General features: G+C 40.2%; 1 protein-coding gene across 3 annotated transcripts in view; it reads left to right on the top strand.

Moving 5' to 3' along the window:
- The first annotated feature begins 245 nt into the window (after positions 1-245).
- The window catches only part of rbfox1 (RNA binding fox-1 homolog 1), a 335,308-nt gene continuing 323,407 nt past the window's right edge, over positions 246-12,146 (top strand). For 2 of the 3 annotated variants that reach the window (XM_051073945.1, XM_051073943.1), the window contains exon 1: positions 247-530. The gene's annotated coding sequence lies outside the window, so the exon portion shown is untranslated. Of the gene's footprint in view, positions 531-12,146 lie in introns of all 3 variants that reach the window. The other variant, XM_051073944.1, reaches the window with a different exon arrangement.

Genomic DNA, 12,146 nt, shown 5'->3' on the forward strand with positions numbered 1-12,146 from the left:
AGGCAATGTTTAAATGTCTCTTTTGCTGAACCCATTCCACCAGGAAACTGAGACAGTGTCCTCTAAACTACACCCATTTCTGTGAAATGATTTGGACAAAATACAGGACTACAGAATCTCTGAAAATAAAGAATGTTGCCCCCCCCCCCCCCCAAAAAAAAAGGTAACACTCAAAATCCTGGTTTTATTTTGAAGACAGCGCCTCACAGTTTCCGGTCTGAGTTGCTCGGTGTGTGTGACGAGCTTTACGGTCGCTGCCGGTGATTGGAGCAACAAAAGCAAAGGAAAGGAGAGAGAGAGTGACAGAAAGAGAGGGAGAGAGAGCAGTCAGTGTCCCTTCATCGCGGCGGACAGTCCAGCGGCACGCAGCCAGGTGAGTGAAGCGGCAAACTGCGGTGTGAAAGCCGGGGAGAATACCTGCGGCGCTCACCCCCTCCCCGCCCCCCGCGCTGCTTCTGCTGCTGCTCCCGAATTCATCCACTGCTTCGCGAGGCTGAACCTTGTCACTGAGATGAAATAAGGAGGTGCTGGTAAGCGCAGATTGTTTTCTCCTTTCTAACCGCATGGTCGCCGTCACTTGAAAAACGAGATGTTACTTTGTAGGATCATCATCGGCTGTGGTGTCTGGTCGCTCTAGTCCTCACCGCGGTGACATGTGTTTTCAGTTGAAGTTACTGAGAGTGAATGGTGGTCCAAGGAGGGCTGCTGAGGTGAAGGTGAAATGGGACTTCACATAATTCAGGGTTTGTGGTAAAGTGTTTTTTTTTTTCTGGCATCGCGTTAAGGTGAAGCCAGATATCTCCCTCTTGAACTCTCTTGTGTTTTCTTAATAACCCACCAAGATTAATCTGGCTGGATACATTGTGAAACCTCTATTACCTATATCTCTTGGGTACTTGAGATAAATTGCTTCTTTTGTACAAGTGTTGAAGGATGTGATGGGATGTGAACTGGAGTAGATTTTCAGTGATTTGGCACCTGGTGGCCCCTAATTCAACCCAGTCTCCACATTTATACATTTCTTCTTTGTATGGAAATGTCTATGTGACAGGTTTTATGTATGAATGCTGGTCTTACAGACTTCTGATGTGTGACATAGTGGGCTTTACAGCGGCGGTGTGTCATTTTAATAATGTTTACCACCACCTTGAATCTTGTGAACGTCTCGGTCTTCCTCCTGTAGGAGGAGGAATCATGAAAATGTAACCACAGAGAGACTGTGTTTGGATCAGTTTGGTACATTGTACAGTGTAAAACTGGTAAACTTAAAACATTTCTCATCTCATCCTTTGTGAGCTCCATCGTTGTCCAAAAACTATTAAAACACATCAGTGAGCCACACTGTTATCATGGGTGACATGCTCCTCGAGAGACGGACTAACCCTGTTGATTTGGTCTTGTCTTGGTATTTTTTAACAATAAAACAAAAATAGAATAACATCAGACTTAGTGTCCGAGGCCCTCTGGCAATGAGGAGTTCTCAATACCTTATTTTGTTTGTTATTTTGCTGTGTAAAGGAGGCTATAGTCTGATGCTGTGAGCTCCTGCGTCAGTCCTTGTAGTAAAGTTCTGCCTCTTGGCTAGTCATGGGATATGATATAACAATAGTGATTAACAATATTATTGCGTTAATTGTGAAAATATGCTTTAAACTCTTAAAATGGCTCCAAAACACAATGAAATCACTTGACATTTAAGTAAGAAACAAATATTCTCATTGCATCAGGAACATCCTATTAAGTGTAAACCAATCAATCTGTAGGTAATTATAAATCATGAGGTCCCCCTGCAAAAGTAAAGGAAAATAAATAAAAGTAGCAACTTTATACTTCGTCATTCACTGTCAAATGAGAAGATTGATTTTCTGTCAAATAGAATAAATTCTAATTGATTGAACTGTTTCTTATGAGCTGTGGCCAAATTCATGTTTTACAGTTAACATTAAAGGAAAAGCTGTGGTAAATTACAGTCAATTCAGCATCATAATGTACCCAACATTTAGTTAAACATCAACCTTAGTACAACTAAACCAACACATGCTACGTTCAGTAACTGACAGTAATGTTTGTTAATTTTACCTGCAGTTCTTTGTTTTGGAATCTTTAGTGTTTCTACACATCCAGTTTAACTTTCTTTTGTAGGGAATACAATGGACAAACCGAGCCTTCAACCACAGTGACAGGCTTAGTATTTTAAAATGACAGGAGAGATGCAGCTCCCCCTTGTGACAGTTCAAAATAAATCAGTACAGGACTGTATGCTGGCAAGGCAGACAGCTCTTTTAAGTCACTTGTGAGGATATTAACATTTATTGCCATTCACGATTCTCCTAATAAATTCACTACAATCAACTTGTTCAGTGTTTTTTATCGCGATGGGCGATAAAATCATATATCGTCTCATCCTTACTCTTGGCCTCATTTTTGTTCAATATGATGGATGAGTAGATTGATACACCTGTGGCTGGTTGCAGCTCTGTTTACATTCTGAAGCTCAGATTTTACCATCCGGACCTATAAATCCACCTGCGTGTAGTCACTTGGTCGTTGCAGAGGGTTTCCTTTCATGTGAAATACTCCGACTAAGATAAGTGCACACCAAGGCCTAATTGTTGTTGCTTCTTGCACTACACAGAAGTGACTTTGTGTAGTAGTAAAAATGAGTTGTGTTGTTTCCTCAGAAATGTCAGCCCATGGGTTGTGCGTCTGTGTCATCCAACTTTGTGCAGGTGCCACTCTTTTGGAAAATTGATGAATTTTGAATGAAAGAAAGTACAGGCTCAGAGGGCAAGAGCAGGTCTGATGAAGTCAGTGCCTGCTATGCTGTGCTGTATTATACAGTTTTCTGACTCTGTTATGTGTGTGCCCACCCTCAAATTAGACTCAGTGTATGAGCATGTGCTTACAAAAAGACCCTATCATAAAATGATGGTTTTATATATGACTTAAAATGACAGAACTGATGGTTTGCCTCTTCTAGGCTTATGTCAGTTTTGTACATTTATTTATTCATTTTATCCTCGTGCCACCCAATTATGTGCAACGCTTGCCCAGTGCAATGTTTATGCCTACACTATTGCTTTATGCACACAGTTCTTTTTATTTCTTTTCCTTTTTTTGTTACATTTTCTCATTTCTGCGCTGGAATTTCAGTGTGCCATGGCTTTTATAATCCAAATCCCCACTGCTCTTAACACTGAAGCAGTTGAATGGAACAAACCATATTTTCACAGTTCTCCTATGTTAAAGCTGCTAGTGGAGTTAAACTGTACATTTTTGTTTCCCCTGAGAGTGAAAACATCATGGGGTCAGTTTATCCATTGATGCACCCAGCAAATCTTAAGGAATTCTATTATGAGATAATACTGAGAGGAAATTTTGTGTATGTGGAAACCTGATTCTGGTGCTACACAAACGGAATCATTGTTTGAAGACTATAAATGTGATTCATATGTTCCTCATATATCATAAATGATCCTACCAGATATTGTTGAGATATGGTGTTCTGGACCAGAGTGTTTTTTTTTCTTCATATGCTTATGGCATTGCTGTATGGGCTTATGTTTATGATTACGATTGTGTAGAGTAAGTGTCGGTCCTGTACTTACGTCAACCTTGTAGAGAGAAAGCTCTCTTGCTTTGCACTGATCTTTCATGTGGTGAATATGCAAAATGAGGGGGAGAAGCATCTGCTGTTTGGCTTGCAACAAGCTGGCTGTCATGTAGGCAGGGACCACGTATTGATTGCCTCATGAAACTGTATTGCTGTCGAAAGAACTATCACATGCTGACAGACTGTGCAGGCTATAATTGAGCAGCACACACTGAGTCCAGGGGAGAGGATTTACAAGCTACTGACTGTTTACAAGGTCTGAGTTAATATTGGAAGAGCCAAGGCAAAACATGTTCACCTGCTGATACTGCAACGCTCGATCCATTTCTACTAATCAATGAGGAAGTCAGTTATTCTGCATTCATCTGTGGGTCAGCAGGAGGGCGCTTATTCAGGCTAATTTTAATTTAGTTTTAATTAGTCTGGATTATGTTCAAATATATTACTATATATAGAACATATATTAAGGACCATACCAGTTTTCATACCAGCATTTGCTATATCAGGCAAACTTTACATTTCTCTGGACCATTATCTAAAGAATACAATAGTGTCTTAGATATATATATATATGTATATATATATATATATATATATATTTTTTTTTTTTTTTTGGTTCGTGGATACGTTATCTGTACGTCTGAAATCCAAAACTCAGACTCAAAACCTGGCACCTATAATACCCTCAGTGCAACTCGACTGGTGCCAGTTTGGTTGGAGGTTTAGGTGTGTAATGCTAGTGGTGGCTAATGTCGCCTGGCCCCAGTCCTCAGTATGCAAATTAGGCAGGTGCAGCTGCAGAACTTTCATAAGGAAATGATCTTGATCATTTTTGCTGACCTGGATATTGCCTGTTGTGTTTGTATGTGTGTTTTTTCTAGAATGTCACCAGCATTTTAGCCAACATGATGTCAGAATAATCCGCAGGGTTTTCACTAACATTATTAGATTTTGGTGTAGAGTTTTTTCACTGTACCTAAGCTGAATGAAAAAGAAAAAAAAGCTTTATTACTATTATTTGTTTTATTTAGTGTATTTTCATATTTATTTTTCACATTCCAATGTCTAAATATTCTAAAGAATCAAAAGTTGGTTTCTCTATAAAAGCGTTATGCTATTATATTATCATCATCAGTGGCTGATGATGGTCTTAAAATGACAATAATATCATTTTTTGCAAAAAACAACATATTGCCCAACAAAAGTCGTTACCATAACACGCCTGCTCTTGAAGGACCACCAAGATGTGCAGAGTCACATGACTGATTGAGACATCCGTAGGCTACTCCTCCGTATCTTTGCCAGCTAGGCTAATGTTACTTACAGTCAGAGTTTACGCAAGACTTTTCTTCTGATGGTCAACAAAGACCCTTTCACATACAGCGAATATAGAACGTGAAAGTGCAAGATACTTGCCCACGAATATACAGAAGCTGAAGCTCCACCATGGCCGGTTGCGGACATATTTTTTTAGGGTCCTGTCGGGGGAAGCGGCCGAGGCAGTGGACCAACTACTGGGATCCCATGACCCAGGGCAGCCTCTGACTGAGTCTGTGTGATTGTGATGCTTTAATTCATGGTACAAAATCTAAATAAAATAGACCTCCTTTTGAAAAAAAAAAAAGTTGCTTTTTTGTAATCATGACACAACAACAGCTCCAAACAGAAATTGACGTGCGAATTAAGCATGCGCAGGGAAAAAAAAAAAACGCCCTCAGTGTTTGAAGGCCTTAAGTCTGTCAATATTCCAGAGGACCATATAAAACAACTACTAGACATGTGTATTAAATAGACATGTAATAGCTTATATTTAAACAGCAATATAACACAAATTTTATGATCCAACAAATGTATCTTATCAAAAGTGGTCAACACGACTTAACTCCCAGAGGGATGTCTGGGAGTTAATACGTGGAGTTGAGCCAAGTCACATGACCAAACACTCTGTTATACTTTCCATTCCATTTTATGGGTCACACAGTGTTAGACCGTTTATTTGGCATATCCTCCACCGGACATTTTTGCCTGTCATATTTTCATCTAATGGACAACTACACATGATACTGGTTAAAAGCTGACATATCCCCGACTTAAGTAAACTCTGCTTACAGAGCATAACAAATAGGTAATCAATTAAGATATGCAAATACAGATCGCATATTAAAACAAACATAACGTAATTCTATCAGCAGCTATTTATCTATCAGTAACATGATTTTATTTAAATGATGAGATTAAAGTTAAGCAAAATATCACACTTTTCTACAACAAGACATTTATTTTTTATTCTATACCATTATCACAACACATATGTTAGTTGTTTAAAGGTAGGAACGGAGAGGTCTGCACTATGCACTTTGCTGTGCTCTAGCAGAGTTTTCTACTCTGTTGTCGCCACAGGCCCTTACAATGTTGAGTCAAAGGTGTTGCCTCTACAGGAAACCTCTCACACATGCCATTGTGTTTGGCAGCGGCACTAAACGTCCAACAGTCCCCACTCCTCGCTCTACAAGGTGAATGATATCTTTAATCTCCCATTATTAATATTTATTGTAGCAGAGTCAACAAGAGCACACACTCTCTCCTCTCTCTCTGTGGAACCTAAACCCCCCCCCCCCCCCCATCTCTCAGGAGGCAGCAGATATTTCTCATCTTTTTTTCACCCCCACCCCCCCACCCCCTTTTTGTCTGCCAGCAAGTGATTAAAATGTGCCCACTGCAGCCACAGAGGAACACACTGGCAGAAACAGCAGCAGCTGAGCCCAGAAGATGAAGACCTTTGTTACATGCTGATGAGCTGAACATGGACAAAAACCATGAAAACTCGATGTACCCATGCAGAACTGACATCATACCTGGTATTCTCTTTTTCTACAAACCAAACCAAAACGTGCTCTGCAAGACTTTACTGACAGTAACTGAAGCACATGGAGAAGGACTTCCTCCCCCAGACTTTGTTAACACATTTTTTATTTGCAAAGGATAAACTGGCACCTGTTCAGGATGACGGTCCTTAAAGGGAACTTCTGGTAAGTGGGTCTTAAGGTCTCAGTAGGCTTGGAAAGAACTAGGTTGGATTAGACCAACATGGAAAACTGTTTCTACTTGTTTTAAACAACTTCACCTGAAGGTGAGGTGAAGAGCCTGTTATAGAGAGGGATGTGTAGCAAAGACTTGTACAAAATAAAGGTAATACTTTCAGTCTCTCTTGAAGCCATGCATGGTGTGGTACTTGATTGTTCACATGAAATGTGACAGAGATGTAGTTTGGTGAAGAATGAAAAAAGAGGAACTTGAGAGAAAGGCCGATGCCTACATGCAGACCTTTGCTGTGTTAATTAGTTGTGATTGTCCCTGTGCCTGTGTGGGTTCTCTCTGGGTTCTCTGACTTCCACAGTCCAAAGACATGCACTTCTGTAGGTGTAAATGTGAGTGTGAAAGGTTGTTTATCTTTATGTGTCAGCCCTTTTGATAGACAGGTGATCTGTTCAGATCCCTTTGGCTTCAGCCCCCTCCCCTCTGAAACAGCCATCCATCCATCTGATGGATGGATGGCTGTTTCGGTTACATCGCTGGATAAACTTGTTCACCTTGCTGGCTGGCATAACTGCAGTATCCTTATGTGTATGCGGGTTTGTTTACTACAGTGTGAGGCTGTGACTCACTTTGCTTGTGTTCATGCTAGAAAATTAGTAGCAAACAGAAAGAAATTAATGAGTTGGAGTACTATGATTTTGTTGAAATGAGTGACATGCTAGTTTTGCAGTTCAAGTAATCATCAGTTAAGTTTTCAAATAAGCAATCCATTACTGTTAAAACCTAAATGAAAATGCATTGGCACAGTCTGTTTCTGTCCTACCACTAGCATATTAGTGGAAGGTATCCTGTTCTACAGTGAGTCAGTGCGCTGGTGCAGTTCAGCTAGTGAGACCTTAGAGAGGACGGCCTTTATGTTGTGAAAATATAAGCCTGTTGAGGAGGAGGGGAATGATGCCGGCACTACACCAACAACTATCTTTTAGTTCAGCTGGTACCATCAAAGTACTCCTAACAAGTTACTTTTCTCAGTAGGTAACTACTTACTTTACTGTTACTTTTTTAATATTGGTAATTTGGTAACATACCAAGTTACTTTTACAGTAATGTTACCCAACGTTGGTTATGCAGATAACTATGGGTATTTTTACACCTTTAGTTCAGATCAATTTGTCCAGACTCAGGAAAAACATGATGCATTGTTGCATTTCAGGTCTGGTGCGGTCATCTTTACGCTAACTTTATAGAAACTAAGAGGAGCAAACACTAAGTTATACAGACTGACAGGTAACTCACTGATTGGACTGTTTAGTGATGTCATCTGGCATCATTATGCAGCATTAGGATCCACATAGGAAAATCACTTTCTGGTGACTGACAGCAGGTCAGTCGGCATGTTCTGGCCCTGGGTATTCTTATACTGTCTCTCCCTAACTTAACTAGTTCTGAATTCATTTTCTTGATATGCAAAGTGTGATGTGCAGTCTGTGCTCCACTCCTGCAGCCACCATAATTCTGACACCTGTTGAAAACTGCTGCAAATTCACCAGTTGTGGTGGCTATGATTAAATGTGAGCAGCTTGCCCCTGTGACCCCTGTAGTCGCTTGCTCTTGTGTCTGTACTCCTTAATGGTTACATTTGACAGTACTCGTTTATGTGTGTAGGCTACTTAACCGTGAGCACCTGAATTCTGTTGCTGAGTCACTCGCTTTGTACCTCTGTGTCTTGTAATGGTTACTTGTTGCTATATTGAATGGTGTCAGAATTACTTGTACTGGAGAGCTGAGCCAGGCTGTAGACACACTCACTTTGCTAGGTTATTTTCTGTGTAGTCACATTTAGGTTAAGGGTGCTACTCCAGTTGTAACTTTTTGTTAGGTAGGTCAGGACTGTATTTTTTGCATTTCCCTTATAGATCAATCTACATTAGATTAATTTCAGAGTTCTCTTTCACTTGTTTAATTGTTTTAATGTCTTTGATTTAAGCAGCACCTGCAAGACCTGTGTTCTCTTTTGAATCAGGGTTTGTCATACTTGACTCATTTTGCTTATGTTACTTCCGTTCCCTCTAGCCAGCCAGGGCTGTAACAATGCACATTAATGCTTCTTATGTGCATATTATGTTCTCTGGTGGCAACCACCAGATATTGGCACTCATCACCCGATTGGATTTAATTCAAGTCAGCATTGCATGCAGCATACTTTACTTGATAAACTGTGAACACATTTTCCTGTTAAAACTGTGGACCAAAGATTTATATTCCTCTGCAAAAGTGAAACGACTAAAATGTGACACATCTGTATTTTTTTTTAATATACATATGCAAAACAGTTGAGCAAGAATAATGAAAAACCTGCAGCACTCACAAGGCATTATCATTCTGCATATTTTAAAAGTTAAATGCTGTCCCATGGACTGTCAGTAGTGGATGATTCAGCTAAGTACAGACATCCACTGTAATGATAACTGGGGGGTGCGGGGTGGAATAATGACTAATAATCCACAAACTTGTAGGAGAGGACTAGGGCTACCTTCCCTGCCATCAGCAGCAGAGACACTGCTGTCAGAGTGTATGATCCTGACTGTCAGACATTTGGGGTCAACGTCTATCCAACTATGATTTTGCAAAACTTAATAACACTCCTAGGAGCTTTAGCTCAATGTAAAGAGTTGTCAACCTGTCTCCTCTGTTCCTCCACTTAGTGTGTGTGTGCAGGGAGAGGCTACACACATGCACGCACACAGGAGAGAAACATGAGTGTAAATGACAACAAAATGCGATAGACTCTCACACTGAGCTGAAATGAAACAAGTGCAAATAATTAAGTAAATAACATAACTAAAATTCTCAGTTTTCTTTTTTCTTTGGTTTCTTGAGAGAGCAGGGGGAGTCATGTTGGAGGATGGGCCACTCAGACAATGGTAGGGGAAACACTGATATAAAACACTTAAACAGTAACTCTGCAGTAGCTGATAGGAGGTGTGAGGGGACGGATATTCAGTTGGTTGCAATCTGGGCTCTCACTGCTAGATGCCACTAAATCCTACACACTGCTCTTTTAAAGTCTGCTCACAAATTCATCTGCACTGTTTGTGTTGACAGGACATCAGACTGATATCTGCAGACAGATGTTAGCTGTATAGAGTCCACATGCTGTTTACGTCCATGGCCTCACAGAGATTCTATCTCTTCTCCACAAACACAGTCCTACCTATAAGCTACCAAAGTTTCAAGCCTACTCTTCAAAGTACAGAGGGTTTTTCTGCCTCCTGGACCCAAACTGGAAGAAGGATCCACAGTAGAAAAGCCTGACAGCTGAAACCTCTGCCTCCCATTCTACTCATGGAGATTCTAGGAACCACCAGTAAACCAGCACTCTGGGAGCAAAATTTTCTAATGGGATTGTAGGGAACTATAAGCTCTTTAAGATAGGATGGTGCATGATCATTAAGGACTTTATAGGTGAGGAGGAAGATTTTAAATTCAATTCAGGATTTTACAGGGAACCAATGCAAAGAGGTGAATACAGGAGAAATATGATTTTATTCCCTAGTTCCTATTAGTAATTATTCTGCAGTGTTTTGGATCAACTGGGGAGTCTGGGGCAGCCTGATAATACAGAATTGGAAGTCCAGCCTTAAAGTAATAACAAATATATAAGTTACCAAGGCATATCCTGACCAAAGACAACTCTGACATTCCTTATGATGGAGCTGCAGGCCAAGGCGATGCCATCACAACTAACTATATCACTAGATAATGTGTTCCTTAGGCCAAATACAATAACTTTAGTTTTGTTTGAGTTTAATACCAGATAATTGTAGGTCATCCAGATCTTTATGTCTTTATTAAGGCAAGTTTGAAGTTTAGCTAACTGATTTCATCAGGCTTTATTGACCAGTATAGTTGGGTATCATCTGCATAACTTTCTGTGTCTAACATTTGTGTACATGGAGGATTTGTCATTAACGTGAGCAAACTGAAGCCTATCAGAGGGACAGAACTTAAACCAGTTTAGTGTGGTACCTTTAATGGAAATTAAATGTTCCAGTCTCTGTAAGAGGAAGTAGTGGTCAATAGTATAAAATGCAGCACTAAGATCTATCAGGACAAGTACAGAGGCAAGTGTGATATCTAATATGTTAACAGACTGGTTATTTGATGATTAAAACAGAAACAGTCTTTAGTAGCAGTCTTCATTAATATTCATAACCTGTTGCTACAACCAGAGATGGGCAACGAGAGATGATTTCTCATGAGTAATGCAGAATAATTTTTATTCTTAATTGAGTAGATTTTAAGAGAAAAGTAATTTTTACTCTGTTATTGTTACATTTGGATACATCCACTGCACTACTCATTCATTCACATTCTGTTAGTGGGCTTGGTGGTCTGCTGTTCCCAGGTATGCTGGCCCTCTGCTTCTGACTATCCAGATGAGATACATCTGACACTGATGTGGTAGAGAGCAATACGTTTCTCCATTGTGTTAAGTTTAATGCTATAAACACAGTATATCATGCTTCAAAGTCACTGTTCCGGCTTTCTGTTGTAATGTAATATTCAAGCTAACTGTGTGAGACTTGCACTGCATTAACCGTTTAACGAGTTGTAGTAATTTATGTAGCTGGATTTATGTGCCTAACTTTGCATGTGCACTTAATGGTCTTGTAGTGTTTCCGTGTTGGGTTAACAGGGTTTAGGCAAAAACAGACAAGCAACTTATCTCCTTTAAAAATGTGCTAAACCTTGAAAAATGGCATTCTCCAGCCTGATAAGCCTCTGACACTCTCCCACAGGGCCAGACAGTCTACCCTGGGGTTGGAGAGGAAGAAATTGTGCATTTATGGTGGTTGCTCATTGTGCAGGGTCATTAAGGTCCCCCACTGTAATCAATAGCAATGCCAGTGGGTGGGATACAGAAGAGAATTCTAACAAGAATGTGTGTGTGTGTGAGAGAGAGAGAGAGAGTGAGAGTGAGAGAGAGAGATAGAGAGAAAGAGAGAGAGTGAGAGCGCTGTGTAGTGGTATCAGTATCTCCAGCAGAGGTGGAGCAGCCTTTCATGTGATGATGGATTTGCTCTCAGATCTGGGCTTTTGAATCCAGACACAGTTTGCATTGATAAACAGGCATTAGACTAATCTTCATGGGCTTCACGGTGCTGGAAAAGCGGCATCTAACACTGCCATCACCTTATGATGAATGTAGTGCGCAGCCATCATCATAGTCTATCTCCACAGCTGACAATGATTTTTGTCATTTTGGGGTCAGTTTCTTAGCTCATGTAAATATTCATGAAGCAATTGTTATTTTAGGTTTCTTCTTGTTGAGGCAGGTGCTTGAAACCATTCTAGTGGCTTTACATGCAGGAATGCATCACTGTAGTCATTACAGCTGCAGTGAAGGGTTGGAAAAGTGCAGTGTTCAAACATCAGTGTCAGATCTTGTCAAGTGACATCAAGAAGCTACATAACTACACAGTAATTTTTTTGG

Source organism: Lates calcarifer, linkage group LG11, assembly GCF_001640805.2.
Source record: "Lates calcarifer isolate ASB-BC8 linkage group LG11, TLL_Latcal_v3, whole genome shotgun sequence".
Classification (NCBI taxonomy): domain Eukaryota; kingdom Metazoa; phylum Chordata; class Actinopteri; family Centropomidae; genus Lates; species Lates calcarifer.